Consider the following 25,851-nt stretch of genomic DNA (forward strand, 5'->3'; position numbering starts at 1 on the left):
TCTTTTTTTAGAATGCAAATTAACATTTAGTGCAGTGAACCCCAGAAGTAGCCTGTTCCTCTATTATAGTTTTTAATGTATGGTAAATTCTAAAGGAAGTTGTTACATAATAGGCAAAGTCCTCCAAAATATAATTATGCACAGACCTCTAGATATTTTTGCCTGTGCCATCATTATCAATTTTCTTTGTCATTTAATTTCTTTATTTATATGCAGCTTGGCAAATGAAAGGTTTGAGTACTCTGCTTATAACTCACTTGTAATGAGTGCAGTTTTTTCCCCTATCTTTCAGGTGTCTGACATGCATGAACTAATTAGTATGCAATTTCATTTTCCTGCATTCTCCTGATGAATTGAAAATGGAAATTGCCATTTTAAATTTACACTCTCAGCATGTAATTAGTAATGGCACTACAATGCTTGTAATTGGCTCATGATTTAAAGGGTCAATGACCATGTTTGTGAAAGCAAATTAAAGTCATATCTTCTTTTAAGGTTCTGCTGACCTTTGTTTTTTCTTATAGGTTTTCAATGTTGATAAAATAGCATTTGTGTTAACTACTTACTGCTTCATTAGGGACATCAACCATTACTGTTTCCAGCTGATATAAGAGAAACTTCCACATTTTTATACTTTTAGTAAGTTAAGTACAATTAAAATTGTCACTACATCAGTAATGCTGTATTATTTCAAATCCCTGTTACAGGTGACAGTTGTTTTTTCTTATCTTTGCTAGCCCATCTGCTTTTGCAAATTCAGGAATTAAATATAGGTGTAATTTTAATCTGGTTCCATGTACAGAGCTATTCAGCAAATTCCAGAAATTATAGTTTTTGTATGCCACTAATTACTTCTTTAATTTTTTATACTGTCATCTTCTAATCTACTTCCTACCCAACAGCTCTTACTGTATAGCCCCAATTCAACTGTATACCTTAGCATATTTTGAGCCATCCTAGTTAAGAGCATAAGGATTGCGATTTAGTGGGTGTATCTACACGTTCCTTAATGCTCTGTAATTGCGGCACATTAAGTTTAGTACCTGTAATAAGAAATACTAACTTAATGCACCATAATTGGCGCTACTGCACAGTAGCATCAGCGCACACTTTTTTGTGACACTAATGCACACTAGATTGATTCTATGCCGCATTAGTGCATTAATTTTTTTGCTTGCAGTACTACGGCACAATTAGTGTCTTGTGTAGATGCGCCCATTGGGTCTGACCATAAGTCCATCTTGCTCAGTATTGTTAGCACCAGTGAAACAGATAGTGCTTAGGGATCATTAAAGCACAGTTAACCCTTAAGTGGAACATGAAATATGAACACAGACAACTCAGTGTCCTAAAATCAAAGTCTAACTTTATTAGTAATCAGTTGCTCTATTCAGAGACAGAAAAACATTCAATACAATGATCTCATCCAATCCCAGATGTTACTTTGCTCAACAGAAAAGACAACTGCTCAGCTCCTGAAAGCAAAGGGTGCATCATTGTATGGGACAGTCCAGACAGGTGTTGAAGTCTGGATTTATGATGATGACGATGACAGCACTTACCTTTCTTACCTGCCTCCTTTTATGTTTTTCTTCAACTTCACTCCTTTGACGACTCCTTGCTTTTGGATTGGTCTCTCTGCGGTCAGCCTACTACCCTTATTTTATCCTGTCAGCATATTCTATTGTTCAACAGACCTATCACAAGTAAACCTCCTAATTTGTCACTTTTCTGGTGTCTTACTTTGGGCATTGTCCATTGGTCTTCCTTATCACCTTTCATTAACATACCCAATCATTTCATCCCTCTGATTCAGCTGTTTAGTGCCAAGTTCAGTTAAGTTGAGCTGGTAACAAAGTCATTGTTATGTTATGTTAGAAGAACTTCTCATAGTGATAAAAAAATAAAAGATGTAACATAAAAAGCACTATGAGCTCTACAAAAACAAGTCTGATTCAGAGGCTGCATCCCTAACTCTTGTGTTGCATTTATCTGTACCACATACCTCCTAAAACTCAACTGAACCTTGTTGCTGGTTGTTCCTCCTTTCCCTTTTCTTTGAATGCATACTCTCTTTCTCTTTACTATGGTATTGCTGCTTCTGATATTGAAGCAGCGTGAACTGACCATAATCAATATTTGGGACACTGTGTTAGGCATTGTACAAATCTATAGTCCCAGAAGATTTTAAAGAATGATTTAAGACATAGTGGTCAAGTATTGAAACAGGATACCTAGAGAAACTGTGGAATATCCATCCTTGGAATTTTTTCAAGAGCGGGTTAGACAGACACTTGGCTAGGATGGTTTAGTCAAGGATGCTCCTGCCATAAGCAGGGGGCTGGATTCAATAAGCTTGGGAGGTCCCTTCCAGCCATACTTTCCTATGATCCCATGATCCTATGACCAATGAAGATGGAGGATGAACAGCAATCAGATCACATAGTTACCTAGCTGAGACATAAACAGAGTTTTTTGTTGATGGGGAAGGTTTGTGGAAGAACCATGGTGAGAGGAGCAAGAATGGGAAGGCACATTCTTTCCTACCCCATATCAGTCAGCATTCAGTTATTGTCTCATTTTAAACTTAAATTTAGACTTTTTGGGACAAGAACTATCTCTTGACTGATGGGCTTATTGATGGTGAATATTGTATATAAATGTAGGTTTGGGTCATTGGGCAGCAGCAGATATATTGCTCAGTCTGCTGCCGTTAAGGGCTTTCATACATGTGCTCCAGGAGTGGGGGGCACATCTCATCAAGCTTTAGTTAAAGTGCCCCCGCCGCCATTTTTCAGTATGGGGATACTAATACACAATACAATGGAGTCTGCTGCAGCATGGTAATTACCACAATCCAGCAGACTCATTTAATCCAGTAATAACAGCACTTTGGAGCAGCCTTGCTGCACATATAAAGCTGACCTAAAAGAGCAGTGAATGTAGGTCCAGAGAAGTGGGGTTGAAAGGTGATGAGAAATTGGAAGGAATTTGAAACTGATGGTTGAAACTGAAATTCAGTACTTGTAAGATATTAATTATCAAGAGGCCTACATTTCTAATATCAGACTTATTATGTAACTATAGGTGACTCACCTAACTTCCCCAGGCTACAAGTTATTGATAATTTGCTGCTAATTACTCATAGAAATGGTAATACCTATCAGAAGTCTTCAAAGGCATGCTGACAACTCTGTCCAAATGTCAAGTATTAATATTGCTTAGGAGATTGGCAGGAAGGTAAACTGAAGTGCCATAATTGTACAAATATCTTCTTGTGGTTTTTGTGCTGCCTTCGCTGCAAAGATTTAGTTGTGTGTTTCCTACCATGTGCTTAGATACTGGGTTGATAAAATCTGTATAAGAAGTGAAAAATAATAATTTTCACACAGTAGATGTATTGCTTGAGAAATGAATAATTTTTATCCTTGCCTTGAAAACTGTTCTGATCTTAGCACAACTCCAGAACATAGTTTGTTTGAAAGTTCTCATTAAACCAAGTACATTAATATACTGCTTAGTCTAATGACCCCTTTTAAGTTCTCCATGATAAAAAATGACAATCTTCCCTTAAAATAAGATTTTAAAAGTAATATCTTATAAACACGTAATAAAAGGTCTTAAAATATGTGCTATTTCTGATTAAACGCTACAAACAAAAATGCACTTACCATTGACTTAGAAAACTTCAGTATTGCTGTAACACAATATAGCATATTTGCTCTATAATTATTTTGCTAGTCACCCTAATTATCATAATACTAGTGCACATTTGCTGCTTATTAGTTTAAAAAGATATATCCTGGATGTTCACTCCAGCTGCTGTCAGCTTTAAAAATTGTGCCTAATAAAATTTAAAAATCTAACTAAAATAACATTTCTTCTTGTAAAAGACAAAATTCACATAACTTAACGTATATTTCTCAGTGCATTAAGAAATCTTTACACAAAAGAACATGATTGAACAAATAAAAAATTTTAAAAGATTAAAGGAACTTTTCTCATAATTTTAACATATGGAGTAAAGTACATACACCCAGCTAGCTGACTAGTATTTCTACTGTTCCAATGCTTGACCATCTACATAGTGAGAAAGTTCTTCTCAAAATTCATCTGGAATTTTAAAAATTTGTAAGTTCTGTTTAATGTTACTTTTACTTTTTAAATACCTCTGTCTACTTTAAAAAAAATAAAAATTAAATGCATTTCTTGCCTATAATCAACACTGCCTAAGCAGAGTCTTGGGATGAAATTTGCCAGGATAAGGCACTGGAAAATAATATATCCAAACAGATGAATGAAAAAATTGTCAAAAACATACATGTGCACAGGAGTCTGTCCCAATCATTAACTAAATACCATTACTTTTAATGAGTCTTAGGTTTTAAATCTTAGATCTTAGGAACTTGGCAGTGACAAAGCCAAATGTTTCATTGCCTGGTGTCTGGGCCCTATAGTGGAATCTGAAACTCTGAGTTAGGTACCTACTGCCATTTTACGGTAGGGTTGGGTATTTGACCAGTTAAATAAAGTTTGGTCAATTGGCCAGTCAAACATCAGTTGAAAATTGTAAAAATAATTGCCAGTAGGTGCGAATAATACACAGAAAAGGCATAATTTTTCCATTAAGAAATGTGTCAAAAAACAATAAAAACTCATATTTCTGTCAGGAAAACTACAAAAAAATAGTAGGTTGGCTTTTTTTTAATTGCTATAATCTTTGACCCATCAAACAATATGCAATCAATTGACTGCTTGAGTGACTGGCTTGACAACCCTATTATACACTTTATGAAAAGGGTTTGTTACTGAGAATAGGTTGCATAACAGACAATATATGTTGATAGGAGAGTAACCTAAGCTAGGTAATTGGAAGCATGGAGTGGTGCATCTTAGACACTGCCTCTGTCTTGTATTAAGCATCCATGCGTACTCTTTACTACAATGCTCTGAAACACTTCCTGAAGATATAGAAAATTAAATCCTTCAAGGGTGAAACAGGACTAATCCTTTCTTTCAAAATAGGATGTTAGTCCCCACAGGTAACTGGTGGGGGAGGCATGGGTGGGGCATGCACCCACCCTGAGATTGGCCCCTGACTTGGCACTGCTCAGGATGGGGCAGTTTTTTTGCCATGTGGGCCAGCAGCATGTTGGGCCGGGGGGGGGGGGGGGGGCACTAAGGTGCAGCACAGAAGTATAGGGGTGGATATGGGGCTTTTGGTCTTCCCCCAGGCCTGCCCACAAATTGTGCCTCCCTCCCCAGACTCAGGAGGTACCAGTCACCCCCTTTAGTCGCCATCTGCTCCCCTCCCACCCCTTTTTATCCAATACCTCAGAGCTTAGAACACTACCCACACGTAAAAGACATGAACTCGATTCCTCCCTCTGCCTGAGGGCATTCAAACTTATATCTACCACTTTCCAAGAGTATGTCCTAACTACTCATATAAAACCATTATACCATAGGTTATTTTGCCATGCATCCTTGCAAGTGGTGAACACTCTGACCCCTTTCCGGTCACAAATGGTGTCAAGCAGGGCTCTGTGCTCTCACTTACCCTCTTCAGCATGGTATTCTCTGCTATGCTGTTGGATGCCTTCCAAAATGATAACTTTGGTATGGGGATCACATGCTGTTCTGATGGAGACATCTTCAACCTGCTCAGGTTCTGAATGAGCTCCAAAATCCAGACACCCATGCTTCACGACTTCCTCTTTGCTGACGACTATGCATTATGCACAGGCTCACAGGCTGACATGCAATGGTCCATGGATGTATTGTTGTTAGCTTTTGACAACTTTGGACTCACTATTAACACGAAGAAGACCAAAGTGATGTTTCAACCTGCGCCTGGCACAACACCCCAGGAACCACACATCTCAGTTAAAGGCCAGCTGTCGATGGTTGACAAGTTTGTCCATCTAGGCAGCATGCTTTCTTATGCTGCCCACATGGATGACAAAGTCAACACAAGACTAGCAAAAGCTAGTATGGTCTTCAGCAGACTCCGTAAGTCAGTCTAGGACCACACAGGCATCAGAATGTCAACAAAATTGAAGGTATACGAAGCCATCATGCTCCCGAAACTCGTGTACATCTGCGAAACCTGGACCATCTACCAGCGTCATGTCAAGAAACTAAACCACTTCCACCTGTGCTGCCTGTGAAAGATACTAAAGATCAAGTGGCAGGGTGAGATTCTGGACATCAAAGTGCTTGGAAGATCAGCTCTCCCCAGTATTCACACTCTCCTGAAACTGACACAGCTAAGATGGGCCGGCCACCTTTCAAGAATGCCCAACACTCACCCGCTGAAGAAAATGTTCTGCAGTGAACTGTCAAATGGAGTAATCTCTCATGGCATACCAAAGAAACAGTACAAGGACACCCTAAAGGTGTCCCTAAAGACTTCTGGCATTGACCCAGAGTTGTGGGAGCAAATCACTCATGACCGTCCATCCTGGAGGTCCTCAATCCAGAATGGAGCACTGGCTTTTGAACAGCAATGCAGGGCAGAAGCAATGATGAAACGTGTGGCCAGGAACATGAAAATATCTCATACCCTGTCCTTATTGCTTTCCTGCCCCTGCTCCAGCAGATTGTTCAAAGCAAAGATGGGGCTTATAAGTCACCTACATACCCATGTGACCTAGCCTCCACCCCTCTCCTTTCTCTTCCCTCTTTCTCGTTTCTCCTTTTTCCTTTTTTTTTCCCCCTCCTTTTCTCTTTTCTCCTTCCCTGCTTCTTTCCCATTTCTTTTCTCTCTTCTCTCCCCCACCCCCTTTCACTGGATGCAGTAGTCTTTGCCCATGAAGGACAACAACACTATAGGTTATTACACTGCTTCAGTTGAGAGTTAACTCTGGGTCATGCTATCTAGCTTGTAACTACATAGATAAAACAAGAAATTTGCAGTTCTCCAGCATCCCAGAATGCACTGCTACCAACCCCTTCCCCATCCAAAGATAGATCCTAGCCATGACCCTGTTCACCACCCCTCTAGTGGCAAGTCAAAGCTATGTAGGCAAAAAACAGTACCTTAACGTTCAACTGCTCACAGCATGTTCTAACTTGATCACTGCTTAATGGTCCACAGAGTTAGCATAGTCTAAGTGTAACATATAACTTCACCCTTAGTCCCTATTGTTAGCACTGTTCCATTCTACATTGGATAAAGTTTTACTGAACTAAAGAGAAAGCGTCTCTCTGGCTTTGTGGTAATGACACTCACTTGGGAAAAGAAACAGGCTCAATCTCCATCCCAAGTACTATTTTAGTACTTTCTCTATTCTTAAGACTCTGTGGAATTACACTTAGCTTACCGTATGCATGTTGAAATATGTTTGAAGGATTGTGGCCTAGGTGCCTAAACAGTAATTTTCACTATATGTTTCATATTGTTATGGTTTTAAAATTAAAATATTCCTACATTGTGTTATCATTCTTTTGAAAGAGAAAAGGCACAGACTAATGGGAATTAGGTGCCTGAATTCCTTTGAGACTCCGCATCCAAAGGACTAAATGCATTTAAAATTGAGATGTTCTAAATCTCTTTATCCCACCATTTTCATCTTCAAGCAGTTAGGGAAAAATCAGAGGAAAAGCATTTGCAGCTTCCCCATCAGTCATCCAGAACTTCCAAAGGAAAAGTATGTACCACGTGATAAGTATTTGCTAATAAAATGATAAAACCCAAAATACACAGAGGGTTTGAATAACTCTTGCAAAAGAGTCATTCAAACAGCAAATAGGTAGAGCCCTTTTCTCCCCATCACCAGCTGGGGTGACAAGGAGCAATGGTAATAAGCTGATGGAGAATAGGTTTAGGTTAGAGATCAGAAGGCAGTATTTTACAGTTAGGGTGGCCAAAAGCTGGAACCAACTTCCCAGGGAAGTGGTCCTCGCCCCTACCTTGAGCAAATTCAAGAGGAGGCTGGGTGATCACCTGTCTGGGGTCTTGTGAACCCAGCAATCATTCCTGCCTGTGGCAGGGGGTCAGGCTAGATGATGTGTTCAGGTCCCTCCTGACCCTAGCTACTATGATACTATAACACTATGAAACATCCGTTAGGAAGGGCTGTAAGCAAATTCCTATCTGTCAAACCCTCCACTTTGTCAAAGTTCATTTCCTCATTCTTGAGTTCTCTGGTACCAATTTCCAAAAAATACCTATCAGTATAGGTTAAATATGTGATTATATTTTCTAGCTCAAATTAATGGAACATATAACTTCAATGGTCAAGTTAATGTTGTAGCATTTAGTTGTCTAAAATAGCTAGGTCCCTGACAATGCTTATGAAGCAAAATGTTAAAAACTTACTGGAGTTTTGTGTTTTCTGCCAGTAGTCTAACAACAAGGCTTAATAAAATAGCAGGAATTCCTTAAGGAAATTTGGACAAGTATAATGGGTTGCATGTAGCTGATTACCTGGCAGTTCAGGAATAAAAAACAGCAAAGCCTTGATTTTGAATGCTCCCTAACCTGCTTCTGTGTTTAACCTTTAGAATGTAGAAGCAGATCTTCAGCCAGGAGAAAATTGTTACAGTTCTGTTGACTTCAGCGAAAACAGTGAAGCTCTAATAAATTTCCATAATCTGAAAATATGCCCATATGCCTTTATATTTAACATTCAGACATGTTATATTTAGTATTCAGGCCAACATCCAAAAAAGGATTTGAGTACCTGAAATGGAACTTAACTACATCAAAACTGATATTCAATGGTTAAGGTATTCACCATGAAAGGTTCCACTCCCTGCTCAAGAACTTCTTGTCCCTTTTATGTTGAGTCATCCCTGAATAAAATACTGAAATATTCCTGGGACATGGAACTAGAATCCACGCTTATCAAGAGGAAGTAAGTGTGTGAACATACAGTAGCTTAGCAATTAGGCGATTCCCCATGAGGTGACTGGTACAGGCTTGAGTCACCTCATGTAAAGGAGGGAATTGATCTCAACTGTCTGATATTCCACTGAGATAAAAAGTCACCCCTTCTTTAGCTGTGACTTGAAAGAAAAGGGTAATTCTACTTGGTAATTTGAAGGAAAGAGTTAAGTGCTTGCCTTTAGGAGTGCATTTCTTTCCGTGAATTGCAAGAGGAGAGAGATACCTCTCAATAGCACATAGTGCAGTGCTCTGGGGAATGGCAAGATTTAAGATATGCCTCTGTTCCAACTATTCCCTATTGGCTAGCTTGGGTGATTTTTCCATCAGTCTGCTGCCTTTTGTGGATGACATTCTGAGGTGCCTAACTCTTCACATATATTGTAGAGGACTTGCTTGTGCCCAAAAGCTTGCAAATAAAGATTTTTTTTTTGGAAAAATCTAGTTTCATAGTTTCATAGTAGTTTCATAGTTGGTCTAATACAAGAGATCACCTCTACCATGAGTTCTGATTCATTTTTTGCCTCTAGACTAATACAGCTACAACCTGGATACCTGGCACCTTGTAAAAGACTAGACACTTAAAACTTAGTCACTGCCATACTTAGCATCATGACACCTAAATCCCTTTGTGGTTCTGGGCCCTGCATCTTTAATGCTTCTTTTCACCTCAAAACTTTTTTTATTGATTTGTTAATTTATTTTTGTTAAAACTTGGAGTAGACTGTTCTGCCTTATTGGCAAAATGAAACCCCTACTGTATAACTTCTCTCCTAGTGTAACAGGTTGTTTAATGTAGCAGTCAATTTCAAGTTATCAGTACTTCTAGGTAAAATAGGTTCTGTTTTGTTGATTAATTTAATTTAATCTTTACTAGCACCCACCAAAAAACCCATTACTTATGTTCGCAAATCTTAGATACACAAGAAACCTGCCAGTTCAAAGATAGGATTCCCTTAGCATCAGAAACTTGGTTTTATAGCACCTGACAAAATGGGTTGCTGTCTTTGAGGTTCATACCTCTCTGCATCAAATAGTCTCTAAGCCAGGGGCAGGCAATTATTTTGGGCAGAGGGCTGCTTACTGAGTTTTGGCAAGCCATTGAGGGCCACATGATAGGCAGCCAGGAGCAGATAAATATTAATTTTCTAAATTTTTTAGGGGCCCCACAAGCCGTACATTTTATATGTGTTCCTTTCTGTTCTGTATATGTCAATTTTTCTTACTAACTTAGTGTAACAAGTTGTTATCAGAATAACAACATTTTTGAATGCCTGGGTTGGATTTAACATGTCACTAAAAATGGACTTAAAAGAGTTCTGCATATGTAGTATCATGTGTATTAAAAGTAATCAAACCAACCAATGGTCATTGGTCAGACACCGAAATAAACAAGTAATTTATCCAAGGCTATGGCCAGGTACGGTTACACTTTTACCAGCATAAGTGATTAGAAACCAGTTTATACCAGTAACAGAACAGATGTTTGAAACAGACTGGTTTAAAAATGGTAGAACCTGGTCTAATATTTGCCTCCTCCCTACCAAAGAGTGAACGTGTCTTCTGTTCACTACCGATCTAAACAGGATCCAGTGTGCAAATGCCTCCTTAGGGAAATAGCTTCAGCATATCTTAACTCGTTGCAATATCCAGAAAGACACCAAGATCCAGGTCTGCAATGCATCATTATCTCTACCCTCTGCTATTGATGTGAAATGTGGCTGACTTCCCATCATCATCTCAGGAACCTGGAGAGGTATCACCAATGATGCTCCCCAAAAGTCATCCACATCAAATGGGAAGATCACTGCAGAAACACCAGCATTCTTGTTGAAGCCAGTATTATCAGCGCTGAGTCAGTGATCCTCAAGCACCGATTTCACTGGACTGGACACTGCAGATGCCTAACTTTCAACTCCCCAAAACAAGCACTCTACTCCAACGTAGTAACAGCCTCAGATCTCGTGATGGCCAAAGGAAATGCTACAAGGACACATTGAAGGCATACCTCAAGAAAATGGATGTTAACATCAGGAATTGGGAGGAGCTGGCTGCCAACTGACTTCAATGGTACCACAACCTCAACCAAACGGCAGCCAATTTTGAGGTATAGTGTCTTGTTGTCAAAACAGGAAGAGATCACAGAGAAAGGAAAAGGAGAGTAATCCCAGTTTGCAGACTATGGAAACACCTCCAACGTTTATGGACAGATCTGTGGTTCAAGGTCTGAACTCTTAAGTCACCCCAAGACCAATCAAAGAGCCATGGTAGAGATCATCCTCAAATCAAGGGATTGCCAATGATGATGACAGACTAAAAAAGTGTTTTCAGCCATGGATGTGTTTTCATTATTGCAACATTTATAATCCTTTTTCTCTTTGTGTGTTAAGAAAAAGTTGTCATTAAATTACCAAACACCCATTAGGAATGATCAAGTTTCCTAGTTACTTCTGCCTTGTCTAGACCAAGCAGGGTATTTTCAATTTTTAATGAAATGTATTATCTTTCCACCTTTGTAGAAGGAAAAAAGAAGAATCTTGTTTTCAAGAATAATCCAGAAGCCTCTGAAGTTAATAGAAAGATTCTCTCTGATTTTATTAGCTTATGGCTCAGGGCTTTTGAGAGTTGGCTTTCCTTAAAAAAGCAGCTTCAAAATTCTCAACTCTTTCCTTTCAAAGCTTTTTTTTTTGGTGATAGAAATAAGGGATATAAAATAATATAATTGTAAAATTTCCTTTTGCACATGTGCACAATCCCAGGATATTGAAAACAGATATAACTTATTTGCATTTCAATGATCTTTTATCCTAGAAAAAATGTCTCTTTTGCTAAAAATACATTTTTTCCCTTTGTCTATGGGATTTTTTTGTATGCTGATAGGAAAATGACAAACATGTTTTTACAATATATTTCATAAGTGTGACTTGCCAGATTTCAAGAACTGGACTTGTTAACTGGCCAGGTTCCAAAAACTGAAGAGTTGATCCAGTCTCTTATGCCTTTTCTTATGTTTACAAGGTCATTTACTGTTTAAGATTTTCTTGGAACATTTGAACTAATAGGGAATTAAGAGTAAGGTAGTAGAAGTATTCAAACTTTTCCAACAGAATTTACTATCTCCTTTCTATTCTCTTGCAGCTGAATCTGGAACCTTTACTGATTGAAGTAGGCCTCCATTAATAGTCCTCAACAGTTCTGCCTGGTAGGGATAATACCTTCAAGGATTATATCTAGTAATTTATGTTGCTATACTTGTATTATTTCACAAGTGTCAGCAAATATCTTAAGGAAGTCTTGAATGGCCTTGAATTCATCTTGAGAGGAAGAAGGAGAGGATGAAATAGGGAAGGCTAACTACCTTTCAAGAAACATAGGCTTGAAGAGACCTTAGGAGGTCTTCTAGTCCAGCGTCTTCCCCAAGGCATGATCATTCCTACCTAAACCATCCAAGGCAAATTTTTGTCTCGCCTGCATTTAAAATCTCCAATGATGAAGATTCACAACCTCTCTAGGTAATCTGTTCCAGTGCTTAACCAGTCAAAAAAATCTTCCTAATATCTAGTCTAAGACTCCCTTATTGAAATTTAATCTGTTATTTCTTGCCCTATCCTCTTGGACACAGAGAACAATTGCTCACCTCCTTCTTTATAGTATTTGAAAACTGTTATTAAATCATCTTTCCTGATCTGAAGAAAGGTACGTTGTACCTGAAAGCTTGTCTGACATCTCCCCCTAGGTCTCCAGTTGGTTCAGTGAAAGATATCAAGAAAAAACATTTGCTTCTTGTAGCAAATCCTCTCTCTTTTTTTTTTCTTTAGACTCAGTGCACCCAGTTTCTACTAATTCTTGTATATCATGTTTTCTAGACCTCTAGTCATTGTTTCGCTCCTCTGGATACTTTACAATGGGCATGTTTCCATGTGCATTAATGTGCTTTTCCTAATGTGCATTAATTTTAGTACCGCCAATGTGAGGAAACTTTTACATGTGCTTTGGGGAAGAGGAGGGGCAGCACTTTAATTAGAGTGGCTTCGAGCTGCTCTAATTAAAGCATTGCTACATTTCCTGTATCAGCATCCCCACACCTGAAAATGGTGGTGGTGGCATTTGAACTAAAACTCATTTGATGAGCTTTCGTTCAATCACCCTGACGCCATTTTTAAGCATGCAGACACTGATAAATGAGACACTGGAGGCTGCTGGACAGGCAGACAGACCAGTGTCTGCTTAGGGCTTTTTGGAGCTAATAAACAGGTCAGCTGGTAATGTCCCTCCATTCCTTACTTGGAAAAAGCTGTTTAAGAATAGTTTGAACTAATGAGAGAGTCTTTTGTTTTGTTGATGGGCTGATAAATGCAGTGTTATCAGCTCCTTGCTGGCTCCCTCTCCTGTCAGGTTTGCAGACAGTATGAAGAAGCAAGGAGAGGGAGATTGAAAAGCTCAGTATCATTAACAGATGCATGCACTGCACATACACCCCCTTGCTTCAGATTGCTAGCCCAGGGCTGGGGACTGGCAACACTCCCACCCCTTGAGCAGCGAGCGGAGAAAAGCCTGGAACTGTGCAGGCCAGGGTGGGTGTTTAAGCCTCTCCCTAATCAGAGGTCCTGCCGGGGACTGTCCACGCTTCCCCATCACCTTTGTACTATGGAAGGGAAGGGAGGGCTGCTCTAGCACCCCCTGGCTTTTAGCCTGAGCCACTGAAGATATGTGCCTGTATTTCCCCATCCAGAGGGAATGTCCGTGCAGTTGCAAACCAGTTCAACCTAGGCAGGTTAGACTATCCTGCAAAGATTGAGTCAAGTTAGGCTTAGGCTTTTGAATGTCTGTCCCCAGCCTAGGGCACAATGAGGGATACAGGTACAGACATAATTTTGCTTTTTAAAAAAGAGACCCATTTCCCATTAAGAGGGAGCATGTAAAAAATCACTTAAAGCAAAATCCACTTATCTTCACAATCTCTCCCACCCAGCTATAATCTCTTTTTCAATATCAGGTCAGTTCTAGCCTTCTATGCCAAAATTCAATTGCCTCCTTGGTAGATTTTCAAACAAATGGTTTTGTTCTTTCTCCCATTCGTCTAATTTGGAAGTTATTCTCCACTGACATCCACAAAGCTGCCTCATTATTCTCTTTCAAATTCCTCCTTAAAATACTCCTTTGTCATAATGCCTACGCAAAAAACTGGGTGACAGACTGTTGATGCATAATGATTACTTTCTATCATGCTAACCAATATTATCCTCATTGGTCCCCTATCTAACTGTGCACATCTGTTACCTTTAGATTTAGATTTGGCCCAGAAGCCATTTTTTTTATTCTGTGTTTGGACAGCTCTGACACAACAGGGTCCTGGTCCATGGCTAAGACTTCTAGGTGCTAAAGTCGTACCAAGAATAATAATAATAGTAGTATTGGTAGACCTCATGGAAGAAACAAGACTTTAGGAAAGACTGGAAGAGAAAGGAACAATTTGCTTGGCAGAATATTTCACAAATAATGCATTGCAGAAGACAGCAGTAAGAGAAGGAGTCTAAGCTGGCCCATAAAGATAGCACTTCTAGTAGAATTAAGGTGGTGAAATAAAATCCAATAAAGAATAAAAAGGTCTGACATATAATCTGAAGCGTAGTTTTATAAGACTTTAAAGAAAGGATAAAATGTATTAATGTCATGAAAATTACAAGGGGTGTTACCAAGGCAAATATACATACGCAAAAAATAATGGTAAATAGTCATTTTCAATTTTAAATGTTTAAAACGGAGTGTTCAAAATAGGTATCCATAAGGCATGGAAAACTTGCAGAGAGATTTGAAGTGAAATTTTAGGCAATCAAATGAGGAATATGACCAGTTGTAAGTGAAAAAGAGAATGGAATTAATATAGGATTTGTATGAGTGGTTACAGAGGAGATGGGTTGGAAAAGAAAAATGAAGTTAGGTAAATTTAAATCCTTCTTTCACTGACATCTTTGAGAGCACTATATCTGTTATATATGAATAACGGATGAATAACTGACAGCATGGACATCCTGTCTTCCTCTTATTTCTGTTTCAGCTGCCTTTCTGATAAACTGAATACAAGGTTTGGTTTTAGTAGTCAGTGCCTTAAACAGACTGGGTCAGCTTCTCATATTACAAATTGAATGCCCAATAGGTTCTTTTAAGTCACTTCGTTGTAATTCCTTAATACTCCTTGGCCTGACAAGCTACAAATGGGCCTAAGTCAAATCCCATTTGAAATTAAAGGAAACCTAATGGGCTTTGGATCAATTTACATTTATTATCTAAGAATGCAAAGATGTTTGTATGCCACAATCTTAAAAGAAAGGGAATGGAACATTACCTCAGGTCTCTGCCGTTAATACAATGAATCAAGCATCTGCCCTAGATAGTTTTATGGTGTGTTTAAGATTTACTTTTAATTCTTTAGAATGGTTGAGCCTTTCTGCTTTGGGTTTATGGCTATAGTTTACCTTCCAGTCTCTGAAGGCCCTGAATTTAATCTGTTGTATATGTAGAAATAAGTCAGTCAGTAATGGCTTGCCTGAGCCGAGCCAGGCCAATTAGACTAGCCTGAGTGAGGCATACTGGTTTTTATAGTGAATAACACACAAAGGAGCAATGTGGCTAACATCACATTGAGCTGCCTTTAATACCATCAGATACCTATTAACAGTTTGATTCTTTGGAGATACTATTGATCAAAAGCATTTTCCTTGCCTATAATTTTATTCAGGCATTCCTTAACTAAACTTTTAAATACTGGGTGGGAGAGGGGTTTCTTATTTTAAAGAGTTTGTTAAGTACACTCAAAGGTAGAGAGAGCTGTCATAAAGAATATGCCAGTATTCAGTGAAATATACAGAGGGATTAATAATAACAATAAAATATATTTTTATCTTTAGCTAAAACACAATTGCAGCAAGTTAATAACCATTTTATAGTTTGCAAATGAGATAAAATTTTACAAGATTACAGAATTCTGAACAATGAGACTGATTATAGGCCTCTTATTGAGATGACAGTCTAAACATGCTAGTAGTTGAATAATTCATATCGTTCAGTTAATGGCATTCATAACAACTACCTTTGGGACCAAAATAATGACTTAATAAGAAGAAATAAACCAGACCAGTTTTCAGTCTGTCTGATTATGTAAAGTGAATTTTTTTTAAACCAAATGAAGTGAGCACATTTTGTTACTGCTCATAGCACATGCTATTTTGTTATAATGCTATAATTTGATCTAATCAACCCCTCAAAGTTATGTTTTCCATATCTACAGTTTTTAACATGCATTTTGATATATTCACAGATGGTCACAGTCTGATTGCCTTTCTTATGTGCACTGTACCACTGAGGTCAACAAGCATCTAAACACATACTTAACTTTAGGTCTGTGAAAAGTTTAGTTGACGTCTTTGAGATTGCTTGTATGCATTTGTTTTTCAAGAGATTGCTTGGGGACACATGATCATTGAATGCAGAAGAAAGTTGGGCCTAATTATTAGTATCCATTTGCATTAGAGACCTAGGAGTCACAGCCATGGACCCTGTTACACTAGGCACTGTAAAAATAGCCATAAGGTAACAGATTGTAAAGGAGTCAGTTATAGAGATTTGCAGGGAGGAAGCTGGGAGGGGACTTACAGCTCTAAATGAGTGCAAGTGCAAGTTTTTTTAGGTTTGTTTATACCACAAACTTGCCAGGTGGCAGCATACACAAATGTATTGTTCTGCTGCATGTGACTTACCTCCTGAACTGGCCATGGTGTAGCCACAGCCATGTGATGTTCATGAAAGACAACTGGCAGTCCTAATTAACTTACCCAATGTGTCATGTTAAGTATGGCTGTTCTGCTTCCCTTGTGGGGCTAAATACAGATAGTCAAAAAGCTTGAGGCTGAATTGATTCAGTCTTTGCAGGTTAGTCTAACTGCAGAGATTAAACTGAGAAACAACTGGACAGACATTCACTTTTTGATTCAGGAAATGCAGCCACATGCCTGCAGTGGCTCAGGCCAAAAATCAGGAGGCACTAAGTACAGCTGTCTGTACATAGCCAGCCTAGGTTTTGTGTTCACTTCCTCTTCCTGCTGCCCCCAAAGTCTCTGGGATTTGCAGTCCAGAATTACAACAGAAGGACTCTGCAAGGTTGCTAATTACTTCCTCTTCCAGCTTCCAGGTGCCTCTGGGATTTTTAGTCCACAGTTGCAGAGCACAGTAAGTTTTTAGCAGGGCAGGGCAGCTCTGTACTCAGGGGAAGGGAAGCTTAACCCCCTTCCCTGACCCCAGACCCCAGTCCCTGTCTCCCCCTCCTGCAATCCTTCTCTGCTGGAGCATACAGCACAGCACAGCCCAAGGCTGGAAAGCATGCTGGGGTGCTGGGGGACTCTGATTTAACTTGAACCAGGGGTCTGAGACCGAAGTTTCATAAACCAGTTTGACCCAAATCAGTTAAGTCTGTTAACTACATTCATTCAGGATTATTCAACCATTTTGAAACTGGTTTATGTGCACTGAACTTCTGTTCTGTTACAGGTTTAAACCAGTTTCTGATCACTTAAACCAGTTTATGTGTAACTTCTGTCCCTAGCCTGGGAGGTAGCCTGCATGGAGCAGCATGGTGCATTGGAGTGGGCCACTGCCTGGCACAGTAAGTTCGCTTTGTAAACATGTCCTTAGTCTATGGATCAGATCAGGAGTAACATAAAAAATTGATACATGCATCATGAGTCCTATGGAAAGTACAGAATAGTCTTTATAACATTTCACTCAAATTTAGTTCTCCTCAATCATTTTTTTTTGTATGCATCAAATGGAATATATCAAGGGTTTCCTATTTGCAGAGCACTCTCTTGGCATTTTTAGCTTTGTTCTTGAGAGTTTTTTAGTCTTGAAGTTTACCTGATCTCCAATGAGGATTTCTGAATGGAGCCCTATACAGCACTGTCAGTCTCTCTGTAGGTACCATATCCAAACATCTGTAGGTACCAGGTCCACACATCTCTTCTCTTTGGGGCATGCAGAATTTCCAGTGTTGATACATTTGTTTATTTAGATAGACTCTTGACATGTCAACCTCTATCTTTCACGCTCTCTCCTTCCTTTCCAGTCACAACCACACTTTCAATTTTCTCTTTCCTTATAACATGTCCGAGAAACTCCAAATGTCTTTTTCTGATGTTAATCAACAGCTTCCTCCTGAAGCCTGCTCTTAACAAAATATCTTCATTTGAAGTGTGATTTGTCCAACATACCTTCAAGATGTGCCTTACGAACCATATCTCAGTTGCTTCAATTCTCTTTTCCATACTTAGCGATATTGTCCAGCATTCTGATGCATACATGAGGGCTGGTATAACATAGCAATCCAAAACTCTTAACTTCATCCCCAGAGAAATTTTGCTATTTGTCAATATCTTTTTCATTTTCAGAAATGCATCTTTTGCCATCCCTATTTTCCATTTTATTTCTTGATCACATTTACCATCTGATGTTATCCAACTTCCCAAGTAGTTAAATGTATTGACCTGCTTCATCTGTTCCTTTGGCACTTTGGTGTTGCTTGCAGGAATGATCTTCTTTGCATTGTCAGTACTGGAACAATATGGGACATCTTCTTAATATATCTGTAAATGTTTTACTGGAAGAGCTGTCAAATAGACCAATATAAGAACAGCCAGTTATAGAAGTGACTGCTATAAAGCTGCTACAGACAAACCTACTCTAGAGACTTACTATGCGCCTGCAGTTCTCCTTGAACTCAGTAGTAGAGTAGATTCTCAGCATGTTTCAGAAACAGATGCAAGGCTCATGGATAAAAATGAATCATCCTTCAAACTATGTTTTCATTTCTATTGACAGTTTAAAAAATAACTAATGTTTCAGCACAAAGCAATGACGTTTGTAGTTCAGGGATAGATATAGCCCAGCTTGTGGTTCTGTGTTGCACTGTGCCTTTGTGTAGGTTTCTGATTCTACCTCATATCTGTATACACTATTCTTTCTTTGTTAAGATCAAATCACTTCAACCACCTTTAACATCTACAGCAGCGCTAGCACTAGCACCAGCTAGGAGGCTTAGGCCAGGATTATTAAATTAGAATGGTTCAGATTAGGAGCATAAATATTTGTGTCTGATTTTCAGAAGTGGTGAGAACAGATGACTGGCAATATTTTTTTTCAGTGAATATTAAGTTAGCCAGTAGATGCAGTTTTGGTCATCCTAAAATCTTCAATTTTTTGACAAATTTGTGTTGAATTACCAATCTAGTTATTAAAAAAATAAAAACCAGGTTGACTACATACATGCATCCACAGTTGCTGCCACCAACACTATCACCTGTATTTTCCCAATAGCTTAATGATAGAAAGCTCATCCAGGATATAAGTGATCCTGATTTGATTCCCTCCTTTACCTGGAGGCATCTGAACTCCCAGAGAGTGCCCTTTCACAACACAACCCATAGATTTTCATCCTTCTATTTCTTCACACTCTTGAAGCCCCCAATTTCTGTTAGTGTATGTAGGTACCAACTTTAGGCACCCAAATTTGACAATTCTGGCCTCAGTGCTCAATTTTCCAACTTAACTGGTTAAAGTTCTGAATTCTTCCTGCTAAATGATGTTGTCTAGATTAAGCCTAACCCTGTTCTAATCAAGTCTAGATATCAGTTGAATAAACTACAGACTTCCTCTGGTATCCTGTCTACACTATTGCTCCAAACACTGCTACCAACCAGGGAGCAGCTCTGCTGATAGTAGAGTTCTGGGAGCCTTTAACAAAAAAGTGAGCACACACAGGACCATGAACTGGTTCTATACAGTGAAGGATCCAGTGAGTACTCACTTATTCTGGTCTTGCTATAGCCCCTCATGTCAAGTCCTACTCTGGTTGGATCCTCAGCCTTTTAGCAGTTGGACAACAGGTTCAGCAGTGTAACTAGGGTTATTAGAAAATATACTCCATGCTGGAATAAACAGAATTATTTGTAACAGTAGCCTATAACTACAACAGGCAGACACCAAAATCCATCATAAACTACATTTTTGTTTTGCTTCACAAAAAGTTATATTCAGAGTCCCAAGCCTGTGGGGATTTTAATTGGTCATTTCTTGTGAAATGAGATTAGAAGTGTGGTAAAAACAAATTGCAAAGAGCCTGGTACCATTTAACAACACAGTAGTATTGTTGTTACTAATTTCACAAGATAATAAGAGGATTATGGTTCTGAATTTTGACCAAGAGTATTGCAAATTTTTTTCCTCCTAAGGCCAGTAAATTTGCTCATCCCTCTCTGCTGCTATATCTTGTAAACAAGACAGTGTCAGGCAAACACTTTCATTGTTAAGTAGAGGTTTTCTGCATATTGCATGTGTTTATATTTAATTCTTGGCTGTAGAAGAAATGAACTTTGAACCGATCCCATTAAATGTTTCTCCTGTTCACACCACATAGAATAAGTATACAGATCATCAGCTCAGAGTCTAACAAACATAATTTGACCAACCAAAAGGGCATAAACAAAATAATTGAAACAAGATAAAAGAGAATTGGAAAAGAAAAATGCAACTATTCAGAATGTTGAGTTCAGCATCAAGGAAGGGAAAAAAGCTATTTATATTCTCTTCTGTTTATGTTGTACATTGTAGGAAAGATTTTTAGTCTATGAATAATTTCTGAAGAAAATGGATTCCATGCTTCAGATTGTGCTTGAATATTGAACTTCTGCATTTACATGTCAACTGGTGGCTATAACAAATTACTCAGTGGGCTGACAAATCTCTTGTGTATTCAAAATCCTATGGCTAAAATTGTAAGTCAGATCTTTAATGACACCTGACAGCCTACTCTACCTTAAGTACGAAACAGAGTTTTGCTAGATGAGTCAATAGCCTCCCTTTATAAACCTAATGAAGAATAGGAAATTTAAGATCTATTAAAAAAGAAAGTATGCATTTTCTTGGAGTTTAAGATTTGAGTCACGGAAGTAATATCAAAGACTGAGATGACACTGATATATGAATGTCTGTATCTGTCTATACCTATAACTATACACACACACGCACACACGTGTGTGTGTATTTATGTAGTTTTTGTTTGCCATTTCAAGATTTTGCTGTCTAGCATAAATTCATAGATATACACACACACACACACATATATGTGTGTCTGTGTGTATACACACGTGTGATTGTGTGTATATATGTGTGTGTGTATATGTATTTATGAATGTATAAGATAGACAAATCTTGAAACATCAAACTAAAGCTACATAAATACACACACACATATTTATGTAGCTTTAGTTTGCCATTTCAAGATTTTTCTGTCCAATATATACATTCATAAATACATTACACACATACACACACGCACGTACACATATACATATACATATGTGTGTATGTATATATATTTATGAATGTATACATTAGAAAAATTTTGAAATGGCAAACCAAAGCTACATAAGTCACTTATGTTTTCTTCTAAGAGAAAAAGATTTCTATTTACTTCACATTTTTGTTACTGCCTAATAAATTCAGCTGCTGAAGTTTTATTAAAATATTATTTAAAAGATTAGTGTAAAATGAGAAAAAATAGGCACTCAATTTTTTAACACTCACAAATTAAGTTGTATATGTCATTCTGGTTCATTTACAAGATTGGAACCTAAATACATTTTAAAACATTGTCCCATGTATACTTTCCAGCATCTGTGAAATTTTGTATACCTTTTCCTTGTGAGGTTGAAAAACATTTTTTTTTAATTGAGCTCAGATTAACAAGGCTGCTTTTGTTTGACAACATTTCAATGCAGGTATTTCAGTGCCTTATCAAGGCAACACCACTCTGTTTATGAACCAAATAAGCAAAGGTATTAGTGCACCTATGGAAATAGCACAATCGTCAATTAGAGTCACGAGAGAATGCAGGAAACAAATGTTTCTGTTGCTTTACAAAAAATAGATCCCAGATTCCCTGTTTGCAGACACAAGAGACTTCACTAGGATTAGGGTGGCTGTGGCTAGAAGAGTCATATATCTGAAAAAAACATACTGAAATCACGTGGGGGGTGCAGAAATGCTGAAGGATTCTCAGTGCCTTAAGTCCTGGGCACATTATTCCCTGAGACACTTGAAAATGTCACTGGTTCTTTTTATCACAGTCTATACTTTCTTACTGTTATCGTTCACCTATAGTCCTTTAATCCTCATTTTGTGATACTGTTTTGACATCATTGAAGGCTAGATTGTATTTAAAAAGCCACATCCAGGATATAAGGAAGTACTGAGGCATATCGTGCTCAAAGGGGCTTGGTTTTGGTACAATGGGTCTGATTCTCCTTCCACTTAACTTCACTGTGAATCCAGATTAACTTCATTGAAGTATTATACCAATATGAAGCTGCTGTGAATGAAAGGAAGATTAGCCCCTCTACCACCAGGAGACCAGAGCAACCCCCAATAAAGTAAGGCCAGAGAAGGATAAGAACAAAGCTGTCACACTATCTTACTATTCACTGTCAGGAGATAGGAACTGGCACTAAGGAAAGGAAAGAAGCACTATGTGTTACTTGTCTAAAAGTGGAGCCAAGTTTTTGTGCTGTCATGAGTGTGTCAGTAAAAGACTTTTCAACAAAAATTGAATAAAATTGTATTGTGTGGATTCTAATACACTTCGAAGTGATGAACCATGCCTCACTAACAAAAGTTATAAAGTGCTATCCAGCATACCATAAAAAAGAGTAACAGAATCTGGCCCAAGATGTTTGAAAGAAGATATATTTTATTTATGTTTATTTTTATATTATATTCATCTGTTATGTTTGCTTTTCTTCACTGTTATCATAAAAGAATAAGCTTTAAAACAGCTTGTTGTGCTAAAAGAGCTGGTTAATATTTGCTGCCTACTAAGGTGCATTAAGTAAGAAAGATTTCATCTACTGCTTAGTTATTATTGCACAGTTATAAAGTTCAAATTTTGCTAAGTACTTACTTGGCAAATATAAAGGTCATAATAAAATAAAGACTTTTAGAGCAAGGTATAACTTTATTGAATTAATGTCAGTACACCAGACGAAGTTAGCTTCATGAGATTTTTATATATATGAAAGCTCCAGGGATTTTTTTTTCTTCCTTTCAGTTTTCTTGCAAACATTAAGAGAATCTATAGATCTAAATCAAGAATATCATATCTTTTTTTCTTAAATTATAAGAAACTTGGCACTCTTGATAACCAATGCCCAGTCAGTGGTTCATGGTAGAAACAGTGTCCAGAATGGCCCCAGAAGATTTCTGTTACTGCTGCTGTTGCTAAAACTTAGAACTAAATAAAATGGCATAACTTTTATATAAAAAATACATGGCTATGGGGATACACCAGAACAGAGAGCAGAGCACTTTTTCTGAAATGTCCAGATCAACCAAAATTCAGTAAGTAAAGGGAAATACATTTATGTTAGTTAGCCAAGGTAATTATATGACTAAATATTTACCTGTAATCATTTTAGTAGAACCACCCATGTAAAATTATTTTCTTTATAAAAATGCATGTACAGCTCTAGTATCATTAAACTCTTCCAAATGCTGATGTGTTCTGTATGGGTTTAGCATGGTGTGGAAGCAGAATATGAAATCAAAACATTGAAGCTGTGGTTACTTTTAGAGGCCATTGTTTCTCCACTGTGAAAGGGTTTCAGTTATGTTAACATGTACCATGTTAATCATTAGAGGCCAGAGTTTGACAAAGAATATAGAAATTGAAAAAATATGTAATATAAAGGCATGTGAACTGTAAATACAGTTGAAAATGATTCAGCTGTTTAAATAATATCATCAAAAAAATATTCCAAATTAACTCATGTTCTCCATTACCCTGAACATGGATTAATTTAGATGACAGGGGTGCATCTATATGTGCAAATTAGCGTGCCTAAATAAACTCTGGGACAGCTTGTACCAGAGTCAGCTGCTCCCTGCAGCAGCATCTTCACATGTGCCCAGCCTGGGGCTCGCAGCAGGCTTGGGGGGTCAGCCCTGGGCTCTGGGTGGCGGCATCAGACCTGGCTGGGGCAAAAGTGTACCCGAAGTATGGAGTTGTGTGGCTGACCCCTTGAGCCCACTGCCAGCCCAGTGCTGATTCACCTCAGCTGAAACTGCTGTGGTCCTGGTCACCATCCACATAGACTTTCTGCACAGTAAATACTCTGTTGTAAGATAGTACTGTCCCCAACAGTACTATCTTACAGCAGGGTTAATTAATTTACTGTGGCCTAATGCTAGCACATGTGTAGATGATGACACTTTACTGTGGATCTAATTAGTCAGCTCTGCAGTAAAGTGTTCATGTAGATATACCCAGGAAGAAGTAAATGGAGTCAGGAGGCAAAAAGCAACTTTTATATTTTGCTTAAGAGAGCTATCACTTGTCTAATTTATGGCAATGTATTGGGGGGGGGGTTCTTTTGTTTTGTTGTTTTTGCAAATGTGACAGGGTTACCTAAAAATTGTTTTATTTTGCTTATTTGTTTGTGCACACTTAGGATTTTCTCCATTTATAGTAAAACCCATAAGAGAAATCCCCCTTATTAGGAAGCATCCAATCTAACAAACTCCTGTGAACTATACTTAAATATACTAAGTCTTTTAGAGTGCATACGAGCGTTACACTTAGATCGATAGAATTTAGTGTAGTAGAAATGCTAGGTGTGCAAACATTCACAACATTTAATCCAGTCTAAAAAATTGTATACATTGTTTAAAATTAAACATTGTCCTATTCAGTCTTACTCTAGACCAGTTGGGGCTAGACTGATTTAACGAGCACTTGTATAATTCTCCTATCAACAGAAGTTACCCTGCTGTCCTCCAGCATCCCAACATACACTGCTCTCCTGTTCCCCACTCCTCCCCTCCGCAGGGACATGTTTGGCCCTCAAGTTACATTCTACTGCTACAGCCAAGCACAGAAGTAAACCTCCTGCTGGTTGTCTCAAGACAAAGAAAGCCTTGCCCCTCTCCCTAGACCCCCTTTGCACTCCAGACTGCAGGGAGATATAGGGGGGGCCAAGGCAGATGTGTCCCCTGCACATGACCCAGACTTCTAGACACCTGAAACCCTAGGCCAGCCCCCTGCACCCCCAAGATCCAAAGACCCCATCCTGAAGCACCCCATTCGGATCTAAACACAGAGGCCAGAATACCCCTAAGACTCAAATACGGACCCAAAACCTCACAACAAAAGATCCAGATGCAAATACCCTATGACCCAGACTTCAGCACAGACTCACACCCAGAGTGAAGGAGCTGGTGCTGGTGTTTTATGTCTGGCGTGGAGGGAGAAGAGTGCAATCAGACAGTATTAGTATAGTAGTATCAGATAGTATTAGACTGGCAGGGAGGTGACTCTATGAAATTCATGGTTTGGCAGAGCATGGATGGACCAGTCACTGACAGCCTATACCCCGGTCATGGGAATTCAGGGCATGGGTGGGTGTTCTTGGCATGGTTGTTGCTGGCAGGTAGGTGCCCCCTACAAAATTCAGGGATTTAGGGGCGGAGAGGGGGGATGAGGGCGTGGCCAACCAAGCTAGGTCCAGCAGGTAAATGCCCCTGGAAGGTTTGGGGCTTGGGAAGGTATGGCCAGGCATCTTGGGCACATCAGGTAGAAAACCCAGGTAGCCCCTGGAAAGTTCAGGGCTTGGGGAGGCATCTTAGAGTGGCAGGTAAAAGCCCCCAGAAAGGTAAGGGAGAAGAGGGTGTGGTCAGCCAAGCTGGGGTCACTCTAAAAGGGGAAGCACACCCAACCAGACCCAGACCTGGACTCAGTCTGAATAGGAACCATGCACCAAGACCCACATCCATGTGTCCCCACTTACACCCTTACAGCCAAACTGTCACCCAACCATGGACACCCAGACCCCATGGGGCACCACCCAATGCCACGGAAGAGC

General features: G+C 38.8%; 1 protein-coding gene across 2 annotated transcripts in view; it reads left to right on the top strand.

The window, feature by feature from the left end:
* The window catches only part of EDIL3 (EGF like repeats and discoidin domains 3), a 462,626-nt gene that overhangs the window by 338,468 nt on the left and 98,307 nt on the right, over positions 1–25,851 (top strand). The gene's annotated exons all lie outside the window — the stretch shown is intronic.

The sequence above is a fragment of the Alligator mississippiensis genome, chromosome 3 (genome assembly GCF_030867095.1).
Source record: "Alligator mississippiensis isolate rAllMis1 chromosome 3, rAllMis1, whole genome shotgun sequence".
Taxonomy (NCBI): Eukaryota; Metazoa; Chordata; order Crocodylia; family Alligatoridae; genus Alligator; species Alligator mississippiensis.